Source organism: Corapipo altera, unplaced genomic scaffold (genome assembly GCF_003945725.1).
Source record: "Corapipo altera isolate COAL_440 unplaced genomic scaffold, ASM394572v1 45, whole genome shotgun sequence".
Lineage (NCBI taxonomy): Eukaryota > Metazoa > Chordata > Aves > Passeriformes > Pipridae > Corapipo > Corapipo altera.
In genome coordinates this window covers 13,024,826-13,044,974 of record NW_020884877.1, presented here as the reverse complement: position 1 = coordinate 13,044,974, position 20,149 = coordinate 13,024,826, and the positions used below count along the sequence as shown (strand labels likewise).

Here is a 20,149-nt window from a genome sequence, read left to right as displayed (position 1 = left end):
CGGGGCTGCGGCGGTGCCGGGGGTCCCGGCGGCGGTGCCGGGGCGGGGCGGGCGGTCCCGCTCACCTCGGCCCGGCCCGGCCCCGCCGCGCAGCAAACGCGCCCGTGGACCCTCGCACGCGGACACGCCGGCGGAAGGGGCGGTGCCGCGCGCGGCCATTGGCCGGGAGCGGCGTGAGGGGAAAGGTCGCGCCGGGGGCGGTGCCGAGGGAGCGCTCCCGCCCCGCCCCCTGCGGCCCCCGCGCCGGCCCCGCCCCCTCACAGCCCCCGGGCGGAAATGGGGACGGGTGGGGAGGCGCTGAGGCACAAAGGGTAACGCTCTTGGCTGCGAGCAGGGACGCGGGCACAAATCGCAGAATCAATGAGGTTGCAAAAGACCTCTGAGGTCATCGAGTCCAACCTATGACCGAACACCACGTTGTCAACCAGACCATGGCATTCGGTGCCTTTCCTTAAACACCTAGAGGGACGGTGACTCCACCACCTTGGGCAGCCCGTTCCAATGTCTAATCACCCTTTCTGGGAAGAAGTTTGTCCTAATGTCCAACCTAACTCCTGGTGCAGCTGAAGGCTATATCCTCTCGGCACTATTTGCCTGCGAGAAGAGACCGACCCCCACCTGGCTACAACCTTCTTTCGCGTACTTGTAAAAAGCTGTAAGGTCACCCCTGAGCCTCCTCTTTTCTAGATTAGTGTCCTGGTCTTCTGTTTCCCAACCTAACAATCCTGCACCAGAGCAGGAAGCACTGGAAAGCTGAAATACCCAGTGCCCAGAGAAGCACCCTAGGCATCCATATGCTTTTGGGATTCAAAAGAGCGCTGGTAGTTGGACCCACCACTAGATTTTTGTTCATGCTTATCTAGATATTTATAAAGATGGTCAAGAGGAGACCATTACAAACACATTGGGATTTATTTATAACTATTTACATAGGAAATCGATAAAATAATCTAGGAATAAAATAGATTTCATTAAGAAAAGATGAAACATTTAGAATCTATAAAAATTAATTTTGGAATGTTACAGAAGTGAGACTGGGACTCTTAAACAAAACTAGACATTTTCTTTAACTCAGACGCTGCCTCTCTGAACCATTAAAGACAGGCACCATCAAGTGTTGCCTGCTAAGAAAATTGAAGGAGAGAAGACAGTAAAAACTGTTCTTATAGCATGTCCTATTTTAAGTCCATAAGATAAAATTCTCAAAACTTGAAAAACACCAGAGTGAAGGAGTCAAGGTGAGAGTATCATCAGATTATATATCATCTCTATCACAATAAAAGGAATATAATCTTGAGCATTTATTTAAATCCTTCTTTTTTTTTCTTTTTCTTTCCTTTTTTTTAAGAAAGGACACTTTAACTAACCCTAATTTGATATTGTACATAAAAAATGGCTATTACAACTTTTTTATTCAGTGACATGAGATTTTTGCAACAATAATGTTGAGGAAGAGAATGCTGTGTCTGTTAGCATAGTATTAGTACTATTAGTACAGTGAAAATAACAATCAGTTCTTGCTGGTAATATGCTTATGTGGTCTTTCTACTGTCTTAAGATCTATCACTACACATTTAAGAGGAGAAAAAAAAGAATATCAACCATCTAATTCAGATTAATATACATTTACTTAACTGTTGAATAAAGCTAATGTATTAATACACCAAACATTCAGAAATATTGAAATTAACAGAAATTATTTATAAATAAATGCAGAGGAGCTCCTGCATCCTTCACATCCCTAGATTACAAACTTCAGTAATCAAATTTAGTTTCCTTTTCAGGAATGGAATAAACACATCCTAATTTTCCACCCTTCTGAAGTTCAAGACACTTTTATCCATACTTGTCCTGAAAGTAGGGTTATGCAAGACTGTTTCACAGCAACAGTAAGAGATGGATTAGTTCTATTAATAAGATCACAAACTGTCTGAAAGACTATTTTTGGGGAGCTTTTCTGTTTATTAAATTTTTTCACCATCCTAACATTTTGTCAGACAATGTTGTTGTCCAGTCTAGGCATGATAGCTCTCAGAAGATAAACTTTTTGACTGTCTTCTTAAAATAAAAATATTTAACTGTGCTAAAGTTGGTATTTATGTGGCAGCCGATCAAGTCTAACTTTTTTTGCTTAGCAGTTCATAAGCACAATACAGACACAAGCAGTTCGATACATTAAGAAGTGTGTGTGTGTACACACAAATAATAGAGCCTACAACAGGTATAATTCTGATTGGGGAAAACAGCTGAACTCTGGAAGACAAACAAAATTAAGATCCTGACTGCTTTTGTTGCTGTACTTCAATAAGACTACATATGGTACTGAAGTCAATGCTGTGTGTGCAAAAATTTGCAAGTTTGAATATAAGTTTTTAATTTATGCTCTTCATACAACATACTGTAATAATGCCCACCCCTCTCGCCCTCCCTCCGGTCTCTATACCCAGTTTACTGTTAGCATGGCCACTTCACTAAATACAGATACAGGACTTCAAAGCATTTGATTCCTTCAGGTAGAAATCGACTCTTGGCAAGGTAACACTTCATCTTACATGCTTTTGATTTTGAGTTGCTTTTAAAGTCAAGGTTTGCCTTACTTGGCTGAATATTTCTATCCAAATCTGTCATAATGGTGAAGACCTCATTTTAAACCGGCATACGTAGTTTAAACCATAATAACCTTGACCATATTACATTTAAAATGTGTTTTATAAGCTTAATGGGAAAAAAAACCCCACAGACATCTAGAGAGCAATCATCTCAATGTCAACTCTCCAACACAGAAGTACTGCACAAATACAGCTTATTGTACAGCTGGAACACGTGCAGAAGTCAAAGAGCCCTGGAGCAACTCTACCTGATTAAAAACAATGTTTAAGGGACAGTAATAAAACAAACACTTTGTTGTTTCTGCCACCAACACACTCTTTGCTTTTTGCTGCCCAGAACATATATTTACAGCAGAGTCACTGTTAACTGCAAAAATAAGTGGTTCTGTATAACTGAAAGAATAAAGACAGAGTCCCTGATCCTTGCTGTGACCAGGCAATGTTCAGTGCAACCCAGGGGGTGAGAAAAACAGAGCTGCTTTTGCACACCACCACTCTGAATTACCTGGGCCTCTGCCACTTGGAGGGCACTGGATGACTCCCTGTAATAAATACACTCAGTGCTAAAAAGAAACAGTATTCAAGGGCAGGTCTAAACTAAATGGTGTTCATCGAGTTCTGTGAAGTTTAAAGGTAGTCATCACCCAGCTGAACTGTGCTCGAATACAATATTTTTAAATATTATGTGGTTTTCCTTTTAACTGTGGATTCGGGCAGTTTCATAGAGAATTTAACCTTATTCCATTCTTTATACACTTAAATTCATTCTTTGCATTTTATGCTTAGTCATTTTCATGCTTTGGTATTCTGGTAACTGTCCTTATTTTAAGACCAGTAACAGATTGTTAATGATGTTAATGCTGCCCCAAAATTGGTCAGGATTGCTGTGGTGGCATAAAGCATCTCTCACCCCTTTCTGCAATATCCCAGACTTTGTCAGTCTAGAAGCATATAGCACAGAACAGTCTGATCTGCCACATATTATTAATATTTCTAGATCATGAGTCTGGAAATATCAGCTGAATTTCGTAACTTTAATGTGGACAATATGTCACTAACAGACATAACGCATACTGAGAAGTTCATAGTGAGAACAGTGAGAGAGATTAGCTCATAGGAAGAGAGAGAAAGCCAAGAAGAGAGAGGTTCTATAGTAGGAGAAATGACCTGTGAATTAATTAAATTTTAGTTCAAAAGTTACAGGTCTACTTTGAATATTTCAGTAGCTTAGCAAAATGAGAGTCCCAATATAAAATAAAAATATTTTTATGATTAATACTAATAAAAACAGAGAAAAAAGCCTTAAATTGGGAATAATCATGAGGTGAGCAATACTAGGCTTTTTCTAGGCTTCCAGGCAGTTAGGACCATTCTAGCATGATCATCTTTTTTCTACAAATTAAACCATAACACATGAAAGAACTGTTAAAAGAAAATAAATAGTAATAGTCTAAGAAAAAGGGTTAGATTTCATTTTATTTAGTGCTGTGAATGATAGCACTTAATTGTGGATTAATCAGGATGCTTGATCATCAAACAACTAAGTTTGAGAAAGGAACATAAGTATTAAATACTTCTTGTGCCTTGAAGGGTATTACTGAACACGGAAGAAGTTTCTCTAATCTACAAATAGGAAGAGTTCTGTCTCTGAATTTGGGATATACCTGTATACCTATAAGCAAAAACAAAAATCAAGCCAAAAAGAACCCACCATAGCCCACCCTGCAAGAATGCTGACTAGGAATAAACCCACTGAAGGACTTATTCTTGAACCTGTTTTCTATATTAGGGCATGTTCAGCAGCCTGGAAGATACCTGCAACAAAGAAACCTTACGGAAAATAAACTTTTCCATAATTCGCTCTAACCTCTACCATTTTGTGTGAGGTGAAAGTTTGAAGTTACAATTTAGAAAGCTAAAATACCATAATATTTGGCATTTAATCTAGATTATTGACTGGTTGCAGCTAAATGTCTATGCAAGAATAGCAGACTTTTGCTAGCTTTCAAAGACATTTCATCTTTCTCTTCTAGGGCACAACAATGTTTGTAACATTTTTAGGATAGATACAATGACTTCATATATTGAACACAGTAGAAAGAAGTATGGAGAGATCTGGATAATTGAACTCAAAAATGTCATCTGAGGAAGAAGACCATGAACCTCATTCTGGGCCTAATGCAGGCTGAACAGTTATATTCTAGCCTGATAAGATACATCGTATTTTGATGGAAGAACAAGCTGAGCTTCTTAACATACTACATAAGTGATAACTAATGTTTTATATATTAAATATGGGCAAAATGACTGTAAAATGAAAACCAAACAAAATATTGAAGTACATCATGCAGCAATTCTGGAAGTGTTTTAAATGTTATCTATATTGTATTTATTTTACTTTATAACTTCAGGTTGTAATGTATTTTATAACATGAAGAGTTCAGATAAAACTCAATAATATTCATCTACATTTCTAGCAGTTGAGAAAAAGAGTTACTCATGGGAAATAGTTAGGACACCATTTGCAAAATAGCGAAGAATTCTTTACACTCTGGAAAATCTGCAACCTTTACCAGGTCATCCAAAGTTCTCACAAAAGTTGCATGTATGGCTGGATGTGGAGCCTGGTGCAGCACACAGAAAGGGGCTGTGACATGTTCTCTGGGGTTATTCATTAAAGCCCCAAAGCACTCACACCTGTACATGTAGAAAGGTGGTAACAGGGATACAGACTACACCTTCAAGATGGGATTGCATATGAAAATTTCAAGAGTTTACAACAGCAATCAACTAGTTTTGCCTCCTGAAGGTATGTTGTTTAGGATGAGCAGATGGTTGTATACCACAGTCGAATTCAGAAACGCTGTGGTAGCACCACACCCCTAGAGAAGGTAGGATGACAGATTCTGTTCTACGTTAGGATTACAGTGACCTCTGTAAATATAATGGAGATTTATTTTGTAGAAGGCTTCAGTTTACACATAAATACTACTAGCATACTGCTGATATTGCATGCTTGTGGTTATAATAAGAATTCAATCATTTTTTCCTTGTAACTCAGCTACTATATTATAAAAATCCAATAAAAAAATCAATTTAAAACTTGGATCACATATACATTATTTTTCTTTAATTTCATGGTAGCGTTCTTATTTATAAGAAAAAGTCACAATGCAATTATGCCTCACTTGTGCATTCAGGAGAGGACCTCTTTGCTGCTTTGTAACTTTGTAATTCTCTATTCAGAAGAGCTTAGAAGCTCAGCAAAGCTTCACTCAACACCAATGTTTTTCCCATAATTTACTTACAAAGTTGTTCATAACTTTCTATTCTCGACTGTGCAGTACTCTCATCTGTAAATGTGGGATTTGACATCTTGTAACTTAGGAAACAACTTGTAAATGAACACTGTTGGTGGTGCCAGCATAAACCAGGAGTCCACAGCCATTGCAGAGACCCTGGCAGTCATCTCTACAGGTACCTCGTCATAGTTGTTGCCAGATGATGGTGGGTGCAAGACAACTCTTCAGGTACCAGTGCAGCTGATATAAACCTACTAGCAGTCAGCTTCCCATTGTATCCCATGCCCTGTTTTCCTAAAGGAGAATTACATTCATGTCAGTAACAGGAAGAGATCACTGTCCTGCCCTGCTAGTTGCTGGGCTGGAGGATGGACACACAGCAGGACAAAACTGTGCATGCTCTGCAGAGGAATAATGGAAAGACAATGAAATCCTATTACCAAACACTGAGAAGTTACTTATCAAGTGGTAAAGATTATTATGACCATGTTAAGAAATAAAACATGATCATAGAAATTCTGTTGTCTCCCAACCCTAATATTTTTGTGGGTACAACCAAAGTTTGACTTAATAGCATGAATGCTTGGATACAGATTTCACTAACAAGGATTTCAAAACCCAAATAAATTCTGCAGAGGGATTTTCAGCCAGAGTTTAACTACTTGTTGCCACTATGTAAAATTCCTGTCCTGCTGAAGAAACACAAGAGCACGGCCTATTGCAAATAAGTATTTTTCTGCCAAATCTAATCTACATCTTTTTATACACTTATGTCAATATTTTATACCCCAGTCTCCCTTTTAAACCAAAGCTTTGGCTTACAAAGTATTTTTATTCCTCTCAATAGCTTTACTTAGACCCTCACATCTTTACTACAATGTAAAAGAAAGGTTAGTGCATTTGCAGCAAGTGCATTGAGAACTCTGAAGTGGAGAAGAACTACTGCTGACCAGCTGGGGGAAGGCACTGAAATAACATCAGTGACCTGCTACGAGAAGAAAGACATGTGACCACTCTCATGTCAGATGAAAAAAACCTTTAATAGTTTAATTGAAACAGATTGATTGTATCTCTTTCCTTGTGACACCGAAATTTTGCCTGTCACAATGACCTTCCATAGGGAAGAGCAGTCTTTATTGGAAAACGTACTCACTCACTCTGCTTTCTCAGTAAGGGAAGTCTTAGGACATTTGCCATGCCAGTTACAATTTCCAGAAAGCCTGACAACGTCATCTGAGAAATTACATATTTGTGTTGGTCTGTTTTAGAAGTCAGGTTCTTAAAGTGTGACACCTTGTTCCTAACCATAGGCTATCTGACAAGAAGTGAATCCAGTTGTCAAAAATTTTTAATGTCAAGAATATGAGAATCTCCGAAAGGTCCATAGCCTGTAGTCATGTCTGTCTAATGCAAGTGGGTAGCTTAAGTAATTTGGGAAGAAAAGTTTATTTCCTGACTGCACAGAGCTCTGACTGCCAACTTATAGATAATATGTATTCTTTTTTCACTTCAAGGTGGGCAATATTATTTCTTTGCACATTATATGAACCTAGAGGAGACCATAGTATTAACGGTTTGAGGTGTCTAGCTTTTTTAAACTGCTTAAAATAAAAAGAGTCAAAGATAGGTACCTGAAGATCCCTTTAAGATATTTGTAGAACATTGGACATGAAAAAATACTCTTCTCCTCTTACTTTCCTGAGTATCTCATCTATGATCCATTCTTTTATAATAACTGTACATGCTGATAAATATTGAAAAAAAGAACTATATACATATTAATTATGTTGTGATTGTTTATCTTTTTTTTTCCATAATAACATCTTTTGTGTATATTCTGATCATTTTTGGGAAGGTCTTATGATCTAATCTCCAATCTATTTAAAAGAAAATGCTTTGTGTGCCATTTTATACTCATGGTCGTTTGGAGTTCTATTTCAGCTTCATTAATATTGATGGAACTTGTCTCTGCACTCATTCTCAGCAGATTCTTTGAAATTAATCTTCAGCATTTACTGTGATTTGTTTCTGTTTTCTGCTTCATCTCTGATTCCAGCTCTTCTCTAGTTAATTTTGTTTTCTTTATTTTTATCCACTTGCTATGACGGTTCTACTACTTGTGCCACTGTGGTGTGTCAGTCCTTTATGGGATCCCTGTTTCATCTCTGCCTTTCATTGTGATTTTCCATCATTATGGGCCTCTTGAATAAAAATGTAGCCCTTGTTTCTGGCAAAGTCCATGTTCCTTTTCTTTCTGTGTGATTTTCCATCATTACTGTTCTTAAATTTCTTGAATAATGATACATACTATGAACAAATGGATGAAGCAGTAATGGCTTCATCAGTGTTTTCTAAAATATATCTGCAGCTTTTGGAGCATACAGTGCTACAGCAGAGTCTGTGGCATGTTTGTAAAAGCTTGATTTTTAAAGTGTATTTTGCAGGCTATTGATGACTATGCTGCTCTGCATTAATAATTTGCTTTCTTTCTAACATTATCTACTTCTCAGAATAGCGGTTCCAAAAAGATATTGAAATTGAGGAATAGGTATTAAAACTGCACATCTTTGTATAAAAATGGTGAAAACATAATCACTTTGTGATGTTTACAGCAATACCACTATGTTATGGAACTAACAGGATTCTTGTTAGGCCTTTTACATGCAGGATGTATGAATAGATTTCAGAATCCTTATTAAAACAAGTCAACATTTTAATTTGAAGCAGCATATCATAATAAACAAGTAATCAGAATAAATGTTTTAAAAATCTATCCGCAAAAATGGGATAAATGAAAAGTTGTACTTCAGTTCTAATTAGTTACATTTGAGTTGTGTTAAATACACGATGGAAACCAAAACTGTGGAAACTTTTAAAGTTAAAATCTCAAGGAATAACATCAGTTCACCAGTTTGAACAACGGAAATCTTAAATATGCCATAATATAAGTTGGGGTAAAAATAAGGATCAAAATATGATAAAATATTTCCTACCTTATTTGATAGTAGTGGCACAGTAACTTAGTCCACAAAGTGCTTCAGTAGTTGTAAAGGGGTAAAAACATTAATTAAAAAATACTAGCCAAGTATGTCAATGACTTCAGCATTAACTTTTTTTTTTAACATACTCTGTTAAATTATAGTGATTAATGTTTCATTCTGAAGGACAGATGGAAAGCCTAAAGGTCTTAAAAGATCTGGAGTGCTTGCAGAAGTAAACCTTTGTTTCAAAAAACATTTATAATGACATTTACAATTGGCTACAGTCTTTCCCACCAAAATAAATGGGTCTTGTGGTTTTAATTAGAGAAAACCTGGTTCGTTTGTGTCCTGGTTTTTTCCATTTGAATTACAAGTAGCCAAATTCCTTGAAGTTCTCTAAAGATGTGAAATGTGAAATGCGCCAGTTAGTGGCTCCAGCTCACTGCCCAGGGGCTGGAGACACTGCCCCCTTCACACCAGGGCAGTTGGTGTGCAGGTGAGACACCCACAAAATTCCACTCACTCACTCACACAGCATGGCAGCAAGGCCAGTGGGAACAGCTTCCCCACAATATCTGAGCAAAAAGAACAAAGCAGGTTTGGCAATGGTAACCAGAATTAGCCAGAAGTCCATTAATTGCTAGAAAAGTCAGTAGTGACAAAACATGTCTGTGGTCAAGCTAGGTAGCCAAGTAAAAATAGATTGGATCACATGATCGTCAACAAAGGTCACAGAACTAGGGGCAGGCACACCTACAACCTCACACCTCAGTGTAAACACAGCTCTCAAGCACAGAAAACAAGCTCCCAAAGAGACACTCTCTCACAGGTCGATTCACAGCATTTGATCCCAGGTGACAGTCCTGCCCCGAGCGCAAGCAGCCAAGGTCTTGGGCAAGTGGGAAAAGGTTGTCAGGCTTTTACACGTCATTCAGGGTCCTGACCCAAGCAGCTTTCAGTAATTGATGCTCCTTACCTTGGTGCCTTGATTTAGCCTGAAACATACAGCTGAGTTTATATCCCATTCAGTTAATCTTCCAAAGAATCAATGACTGTTTGATAATGTTTTTATTAATGATTTCTTCTTACTACATTCCCTTACAGTGTGAGCTTGGTGCCTCAGTGACAGCTATTTTAGCTGCACTGCTGGTTCAGTGAAAAGCCTTGGGAAGATTGCTAATTTATGATATGTATCTGCCAAATTATGATCCCACTCCCAATTTTCTTCCCTCACAGTGTTTTGTAGACAGGAATGCAGAGGTAGGTGGCCAAGTTTGAATAACTGTGTTATGTTAGTTCAGTAACAATGAACTGTCATTATTTTTGGTTAATGTTAAAGTCTAAATGGTGTATGGCCTGACAAACACATCTGAAACATTAACAGACTCTGGAAAAGAAATCTTCACTCAATTACAGGGCTGTGTCCAACCATTCTAATGAGAAGATGAGATTGGTTTGCAGCACAAAGTGGGAGAAGACTTAATAGAATCAGTCAGTTTTAGTGGTATCTCTGCTTCAATAATCAATTTATGTCAATTTATACCCTTTTTTTTTTTAAGTAGATGGTTGAGAACATTATTATTTTTTTAACTTCCAGGTAAAGATATTTCTCTATTCATTTTATCTGGGGTAAGTTATGAAGTCATTTCTCAAATGCAAGTTTCAGTCCATCATTAAATAATAACTTGAATGACTGCTCCTCTTTTCTTAACTCTTAAATTAGAAACATACCTGCACATTCTGAATCTGCAAGTTCCAGTCCTAATCATTCTTTGTTTCAGAGCAGTACTAACAAAAGTAGTATGTGGCTACTGTCCCTATCAACCTCAATACATACTACAGAAAAAGAAAAGTTATAAAAGGTTTTAATGTATCCAAGTTGTTTTCCCTGATTCAGCAGACTCATGATGTTCTTAATTTTGTTATGCAAAGAGCCAGGCTATGTCTTGTTTTCAAACCAAAACAATAATTAAAATACACAGAAAATAAAAATATTCACAGTATAAAAAATAGCAGTTAGAAAATATACTTTAGAATAAAAATTAGAGCTCATATGTTCATGCCTTGTTTCACTGGATAAAAATCCAGATGACTTCACATCAAGATAAAGTTAACCCTTTTCACAGCAATTATCCATGATACTTTTCATGTTGGCTAATAATTTCTGCATGACCTGAGCAGAAACATGGGCTACTTTTAAAGGCATAGAACAATCAAGGAAGATTCTGAGTCATTGAAAGTCCACCCAACACAAGCCTCAATACACTTACCAACTCACATTTCCTTGTAAGAAATCAGAAATGATATTCTCCCTATATCTTCTGCATATTTTTGAGTTGTTCCCATGTGGCAACACAGGAAATATCCTATCACTTCACTTTCAATCTCACGGGTCATATATTCAGGGGAATTAGCAACAGCAGCAACAACAGTTGCAAACTCATGTTATCTGCAAGGCAAGGTAAGAACTCCTACTGATTCAGGCCAAAGGTGATCTCAAGTCTCTCCTGTTATTTCTTCTGTTATTTCTGGGGGTCCTTTTGTTCAGTACCTGGTGCATCAATGAAATTAGATGAGACTGAAATACCATTTGCCTCAGGATTCTTTTGAGCTTAAGATTCCCACTTCTCTGGAGAGGTGTACTGTGAAGCACAAAATGCCTAAGAACAGCATTCAGTCAGGAAAGAGATGATGGTCACTAGTGCCAGTATTCACCTCACTGCTGCATTAACTTGAGGGCGTAGATGACCTCCATAGCATTGAAACTGAAGTTATGAAGCTCAACAACTGTGCTAGCCACAAAAATATCTTTAATAGCCAGATTTAGTAAAGCACTTGTTAAAAAGAACACATTGTCTGTATAGATCATATACAAATCCCAGCCACCTCCCCAGTCCGTACCTGAAAGTATGAACAGAGTAGCCATAATGCAGCACCCACTTCCCAAAGCTAGGAGAGAAATAAGGCAATTAAAAACGTGAACTGGCCACTTATCTAGCCTTGTTACACTTAGCACCTGCTTGAATGCCTTCTGCCCAGGTGAGCAACATCAAGCCATCTAAGAAATACCCAAGCAGGGGCTTTTGGGGAACAGACAAAGCTCAAGAGGTCTCTGGCCTAGAAAAGAAAATCTAGAAGGTTTCTCTAGTGTTTCAGAAAACTACAAAATTAGTGAAAACCATTAATTGCACAAGTGATGTTCTGTGGATGAACTCAGTTTCTCAGAAAATTTCCCCAGATTTCTTTAGAAATAATCCAAAGGTCCGAGCAGCCTGTGAATCACAAACACTGCCTGGGAGATGCTATTTCCAAGAGTATGCCATCAACAAATGCAATCATTAGATTTATAAAATAAATTATTTTCTGCTTGGACTTTTTTCTTCCTTCAGAGGTCAATTTCATATCAATATTATCTAGTACACAACATAGTATTATATGCAATGCACTGAGATAGTTTATAAAATAATTTCAAAAGTAGTTTCACGTCTTTTCTTTTCTTAAGGTCAAATAAATATATATGCAGTCAATGTACAACCATCATAGAACTCGAAAATCGCCCAAAGTTGTGACTTCAACTCAAAAATAATAAGAACAAGTAGCATTTTAAAGGAGGGAAGAAAGATAAACTGATTACTTAATTTTTTTATTTTTCACATCTCCTAGGAGAGTTGATAACTCCTCTTTAAAAATGTCAGCCTTCAATAAATTTACAAATATGCCTGGCTGCAGGTACAAGTGTGATGCAGAAGCTGCAGGATACTGAAGCCACTCCCATAACATTTAAGTGAGGGTGTACATCAAACCAGGAGATTTATAGTAATCCCCTGCTATTAGACACACTTTTCTTGAAAGTGTGAGTTCCCCTATTAGCTGCTCAGCAGGGGACTCCATTTACCCTGCAAGTGGTCTGAGGCATGCAAAATGTTTAAATTTTGAGAGAACCACAAACAGCAATGTTTCCAGAGTACAAAACATGACCTATTTTTTTAATTGCCCATAAAACAAGACACGTCCAAAGTGACATGGATACAAATAGCTTAACTTTAACCTGCCTAGAGCCAGCTCTGTAACTCACACACCGTGAGATTTGGTTGTGAAGCCTCCTCAGTTAAATCAACAATCAGTCAGGTGAAAAACTGATGCTGCAGTATCTCACAGACTAGCCTTTTTGAAAAGATGAAACTATAACAACAACAAGGCCACATCAGACTTGACAAAGAGGTCACTAGTAAAAAGCATTTTGTCAGCAACTTCAGTACTGCAGTTTCAAATTTCCGGAATTTCTGGAGACTGCAAGAGTTAAGCCCTTTGAAAATACTTGATATTTTAATATTTTGAGATCTTTCCTTCTTTCCCCCTGTTTCAGTATGTACCTTTCAGCATTACTGACTGAAGAAATATCAGCCTTCTTAGCTCTGAAATTTGAAATCGCAGTAGACTGTGAGCTGTGGTAGGTATGTGCATCTAGAGATTGGAAATTCACCCAGGGAAACCATCTGGAAAAAAAAAATATCCTGATTTAAAAAACCCTGAATAATTTTTCTCATGGGTATGGACTAAAATATATTTGTGCCTTAAGAAGCTTGAGAGACTTTTGTTTATCTGAGATTAAAGATGGTAATCTACAGTCTCAAAACCCTAAATCACAAAAATTTCTGCTTATAAAAATGTTCTTTTAAAATCTTTATTAAATTAGCTCTGTGGTAGGGTGAATAAACACTAAAGAAGAAGTTCTGTAATTGATTCTGAAGCTAGATTCCAGTCAACAGATAGTAATTTGGTTAGGTATCAACACATTTGATTATAAGGCTTTTATTCGTTATTTACATTTTGGTTTTGTAACATTTAGCTTCAACTCTTTTGAAATAGATTAAACGGCGACTATTTTTAGTGTTTATTCCAACAACTGCAAAATAATCCTTCAGATTTACTAATACCAATCCACAATTAAACAATTTGCAAATGCAGGCTATATACAATTAGTAGGGCTTGCTGAATGAGCTCTTTTCTTCACATTTTTAAGATTCATGTCTACTTTGATGTGAAAACAGAATAATTTTAGTTTCAACGTCCATTTTAGATAGTGCACTGCTGAAAGCATATTCATACTGCAACCACATCCCATCACTAATGGAGAACTGGACATAAAAGTATTTTCTTCAAACTGACAGATCAAATCTGAAACTGCTCAGAAATGCAGGTTATGAATTTTTCCATTGTACACAACTCTGTGGCTACATACTACTTTCAACAATTATAAACAACCAAAAAACAATGTTGACGTAGGTAAAAATTACAGATACACCTCATCTTCTGACAGTCTTATGTCTGGACAATTACAGCATTGCAGTGGCATGTTAAATGGCAACTTACATATTCACATATTAATGTATTCACATCAAGTAGTACATTAGTTTTCATTTTTCTTCTGTCATTAATTTTTTTTTTTTAAATCAATGCTTTTGGCTTTTTTCTTTTGCTCTTTGGCTTATCCCAAAATAGAAATCAAAGTTAGAAGTTTTTTCTGCTTTGGAATTTAAAAGATAGATATGCAAATGAGGTATAGATGTATAATGCTAGAGTTGGGTAGGTCTTTTCTCCTTTTCACTTAATAAAATAAATACTTGTATGCAAACATCAGATCTCACCCTAGAGCTAATATATACAGCTAATATATAATTATTATGGGATCAGATGTGATCCTAATCCAGTAGTAATTAAGAGTATAAATGAGGTGGGATTTTTAAATGAACCCTTTCAGTGTAGGCCAGTACAATGTCTCTTAATGCTAGTTCAAGTCCTGTCATTGGAAAGACTCTAAATACAGTAGTATTTTGCTTCCTTAGACAGAGTAAAACCTCTTTTGGCAGAGTACTCTTTCATGAGCAAAGTTTCAACATTTGAGAAGATTATGAAACTATGTAGGAGTTTAACTACAGTCAGAGGTTCTGAGGCCCTATGAGTGATTTCAGTGTGAGCATTGCTCTTCAAGACAGTTACTCTCAACAAACTTCCCTGAGTTACTTTAGTGTTATTCATATATTACTGCATTCATAAATTTGGCTGATATTCCCAAACTGTTCTCTGCTGAGAAGTCAATGTTAACCAAACCCAGGGTTCTGCAGAGTCATACACAATGTGGACATTTGAAGAACAAAGCAATAGCAACCCAAACTCCCTATGCTGCTGAAGAAGAATCCTTTTAATAGCAATCCCAACTCCTTATGCTCCTGAAGAAGAATCCTTTTCAACCACAAATTTAGTGGAAAAGCTTTGGCGCAAGTAGAGACAACAGTTTAATATATTCCTAAACAGCTTAATTGGCTTTGTATAATGATTGCCCTCCTGCTCAGATATTGGTATGCCCCCGTTGCTACTCTCCTAACCATGTGGAACACATACTATTCTGCCACATGTTAGATTTCAAACTTTATATTATTTAAATACCATGGCACTGTGTGTTATTAATCAAAATCTCAATATTTTGGAGCTGTTTGTTAAACAATTTTCTAGCATCAAAACCTTACAAAATCACAATCTGAGACACTCAGCTGCCTTGAAGCTCTCTTCAGAGAACACTTCAAAGAGGAAGTTTTTTGTAGAGGTCACTTAACTATATTCTACCCTATAAATGCAATGAAACATTTTTTGTTTTAAAAATTGGAAGGAAAAAATGTTATGTAATTGTTTTAAATTGTTGGACTATTTAAAAAGTCATGTTAAAATAGTTACATTCCATGATGAGACTTGTCTTATAACTTTTGACATGCATAAGCTATAAAGCATGTCTATTATTAATTTCAGGAATAGTTTTGGATACCTACAGTGAATTAAACTGTCACAGTTGATATAATTATTAAGCAAGATTATAGACCATGCTCGGAAGTTCAAATAGCGCCCATTTCAAAAGTCCCCTCAGTAGTTATGAGTCCAAGAGCAACCTACCATGACTGGTCACACTCTTGCAGCAGGGTATGAAAGCTCTTTTTGTTTAAAGCTTGTTTTCTCAATCCTAGTTACAGCAGAGTGGTGTAAGTGCAAGAGATTTGAGTTGTTATTAAATTTAATGCATCTCATTAACACTTTTTACATGCACATACAACCAATATGGAGCATAAAAGTGGAGCATGTAGTACTTGTCACTCCATTTCAAAACTTCAGATTTGTTGCCTGTATGAAACAGGCTGAGTAACTTTACTGCAGCAAACAAAGTCTAGTGGACAGTGTGTAGATGAACATTCTTAACATTATCAATCAAATCGCAGGTATCTGTAGTACCACTTCCACCTTCTTATATCAAATGTTAAATAAACCCCAACACAGCTCTTTTGCTAAACCAGAAACTCTAACAGACAGACTAATGCTGGACCTGCTGCATTCTTAAAAGTGGAATTAACATTCTTAAAAGAGGAAATACACCAATGCATGTACACTTTCAAATACACTGTAATGTGGGGGAAATCAATTTACTTAGAGAAATATTTTCAGCTACACATTGGAAAAAAGATCTGAACTACACGGGAAAAAAATCACTCTATTTTGAATTTTAAGTAGAGCAACAGGGTTTGCGATGCTGTTTGCAACACTGCTGTTTTCATGTTCACTGAAATGGTCAGTACCTTCACAAACTAAACAGAAGATTTGATCTTAGGACAGTAGTCTCACTGAAGCCTTCTGACCAGATAACCACTTCATTTTTCAATGTCATTTCCACTTGTACAAATGTGGAATATCCTATCTGGAATAAATTTAAACTAGTCTTGTGAATGTAAATTTATGCAAAAGAGTATAGAAATTAAAGTACACTGTTTAGCAATGCTTCTTCCTTTTAAAGATTTTAAAATATTCTTTTTAGCTAGTATAAAGAAAACATGGGCACACATATGCCCACATATGGATGTATGCAGTTACACACCTCCCCCAGAATGCCATATGGGCTGGCTGACTGCTAGTCATTTCGATCCAGGTAATCAACATAGAAATAACATTTTCTTCTTCTCTGAGAAATTTTATATAATATGCAAGTATTTCATTAAACCTTCCCTTATTTTGCATCAAGTGCTTAAAAAAAAATCAAACAACTTACACTAAAACATGGTCCTAACTGATTATAAAATAAGCCTTGCAAAAATAAATAGTTCTGTCTTTGTTTCCAGAAAAAAGATGGTAGTAGCAGACAAATTATTAAATATAATAATATGGACATATTTGCCACATTCAGGTATATGGAAGGCCTGGAAAAGTGGTATTTCTTAGTTGTGCAAATTACTTGAATCCAAAATAAAATTGTCAGTGTTTCTGGGGCAGCATCAATATTTAAAGTGGATTCCTTTTCTTTCACTTTTTCCAACTGTTTTTACAGTAACTTTTGTTTGACAGTGATAAACCACTCTCATTTACAGCATTTACCTTAAGAGTTTAGTAAAATATGTGCTATAGAATAGGAGAAAAATACTGACCTCTTAAAGGCTTTACACCTCCTTTCTCCCTCCTTCTCCTTTTCTTTTTTTCCTTTTGTTCTTATTATATCTACGTCTCCAAGGTCTGTCTCTTGGTGCTTGGTACACTATCACTATGTTAAAGGTGAATTTTTACAGTTCAATCTGAGATAGTTTTTCCAGGGTGGGTCACATTCTGTTGACAGGTATCATGTGCCTTGTCTCCTAGCAAATGATCAGTTTGGCATCTCATCCTAACTGATATTTGCTCTTTGGAGATGGATAAAAAAACCACAATGTGTTCTATAAAGCTCAAATTTGCCTTAGCAAACAAAACATCTGCTAGATTTGTGAGTGACTTGTGACAGCAGGAGACATCAGCACTGGCCTCCTCAACAGAAGACACTGCTATTAATGGAAGCTATTATGGAAGAATTCTGGCAAGAATTTTTTTTTTCCAAACAGCTAAAAAAAATTAAAGAAAAAATATGTTATGTTGTTATGGTAACAGCTATTTGAAAAATACTGTAACAAAAGGCACTCTAATATCAAACTACCAAGCTGTTAGTTTGACTATTTGGTTTTCTTTTTAAGCAGTTTATTTACAGAGATCCCCTCCCTCTTCCTTATGCAGTCACAAGTGTGAGTGTGCATGCTTAGGTAAGACACCATCTGCAAATAATTGGTGTTTGTAGCATTTCAGTCTTGGAGCTGCAAAATTCCAGATACTGCAGATTTTTGCACATCACTAGAACATCCAGTTTTATATAGGCTGAGTCGCTCCCTCACATGGCAATAAACCATATTTTGTGGCATTTCCAGTACGCACTTCTGGCACAAAGAGGTGCTCCTGTGCTCCTCATGCTTCATGGAATGTGGCTAGTCAATTTGTGGGTACCACAGCTACTCCGTGGAAAATGCCAGGTCACATCTTGGTGGTCTGGAATCAGCACCCTCCCAAATGCTGGGAAAACAAGGTTCCCAAACAGTCTTAGGAGTTAAAGCAGCATGTAACATACCTTTCCAAAGCCTGCAATTGTATTTTGTACGTTACACCTTTTTGGAAAAATTTCTCTGAATAAGCACAAGTTTCTAGTGCACTAACTTCTATATCTTACTTTGAATAGGAGCATGTAGTCCTCACTCAGATAAAGCTTCTTTTGAAGTTACTGCATAACAACTTGGGTAATGACTGAAAGGTCTGGCTACTTGATCTTACATATCACATGTACAGTGATAATATGAAAGAGCTGGAGGACACAACCAGCTCCTCCTCTTAGACCTGTGCTTTCAGCCATGATGTGTACAAAAAACGAGACAAACAGCACACATTTTTGTGGTACTTGTCTCAGGCTGAACAAACCTTGGAGTTTTGCTAAATATCCTCCAAAATCCATAATGGAGGAGCAAGTTACACTGTGTTAAGTACTGCATAGGAATTGTGAACATCCAATTTCTTAATATGGGGGTGAGATTTTAAAAATGTGAAACTTGCACTTTGTTTCACTGCTTTCAATCCCCTTGAGATGTTTAATGGTCTGCCCTTTTCATCCATTCATCCAATTTCAATTAAAGTAACTAACATGGTTTATCTATAAAGATTACAAATGCAGGGGTGGAGTGATACAAATTTTGGCTTCTAGTTGTTTTGCTGTAACTGGGAATTTTGCAGCCATGTTGTTTTCCAAAGAGACAAATATTTTTAGCGTCAATATTACAATTTAGCTATGTTCATGTGCAATAAACGCCATGAGAAATATCAGATAACAAAAATCCACTGCAGCTTATTTTGCATCATTTTGCAAAAGAGAAAGTGAGTTATGGGTTCTCAGTGACAATCCAAAGTCAGCAACAATGTGCTGTATAGGTCCTACTGACACTCATCTGCATATATGGGAATGCATTAAGAAACTGAATGCAAGTGGTGGTATTTTCTGAACACCCCCCCCCAAAATCCCTTGAGCATTTCAGACATTCCACTCAAAGTGATTCTTTAATGTGGGACCTACTTACCGCATTTGTTTTACATTAGAAAATGCTGTATAGGTTGTTTACATATGGAAAAGTCAGTGGAGAGAGATTTCTGTAACTGTTCAGAAAGAAAAACTGCACTGTTACTGTAACAAGCACAATTATGGACAGACACAGGTAATAGCTGTTTAGAAAATGTTAGAAGCATTATTGTGGATAATAGACATTCCTTTCTTAGCACTGCCCTTGCCCAAATTTCATTTTCTGTTGTGGTGTCCACCTAGATTGCTTAAGACAGCTGTAGTCTTCTCATTTACATTAAGGTAACAAAAAGTTGACTGCTGAGTTGTCCCAGGTGGAGTTCATCTGTACAAAGGCCTGAAACTGTGAGGGAATACCTAAAATGTCAGATATGTCCAGTATCTAGTGCTGCTGCAAATTATCACCTCTTCCAGGTCACAAAGGCCAAAATAATTTCCAGCTCTATTTTTCTAAAAGCCATTTTCATTTAATCTGTCCTTTACAAATGGTAAATTTAATGAGAACTTCAGGAATAATTCAAACTAAAATTAAGAAAAAACACCTTGATATATACATAGGCAATTCAGATATATTTTAGTAAGCAACAACCTGGCCACTATTAAAATAGTTCTCAAGTACTATTGAAATAATAAGTATGCTCGCAAAGGAAACCTGCTTGCTTTTAAAGTGACTGTATGCATTATTACAGCTTCTTCTGATAATAGCACATTTAATACCAAGGCTAAGATGCAATCAATCTTTTTTGTTGGAAGAAGGTGTTATATTGTACCCGTATGCTTATACTCACCTAGGAGTTTCAATCCACT

The 20,149-nt window shown here is 36.9% G+C and overlaps 1 protein-coding gene across 2 annotated transcripts in view; it reads right to left on the bottom strand.

Moving 5' to 3' along the window:
• The window catches only part of OLA1 (Obg like ATPase 1), a 118,068-nt gene extending 97,919 nt beyond the window's left edge, over positions 1–20,149 (bottom strand). Inside the window, exon 1 of one of the 2 annotated variants that reach the window (XM_027637105.1) lies at positions 20,131–20,149. The gene's annotated coding sequence lies outside the window, so the exon portion shown is untranslated. Of the gene's footprint in view, positions 1–65; positions 152–20,130 lie in introns of those variants that run through there. The other variant, XM_027637104.1, reaches the window with a different exon arrangement.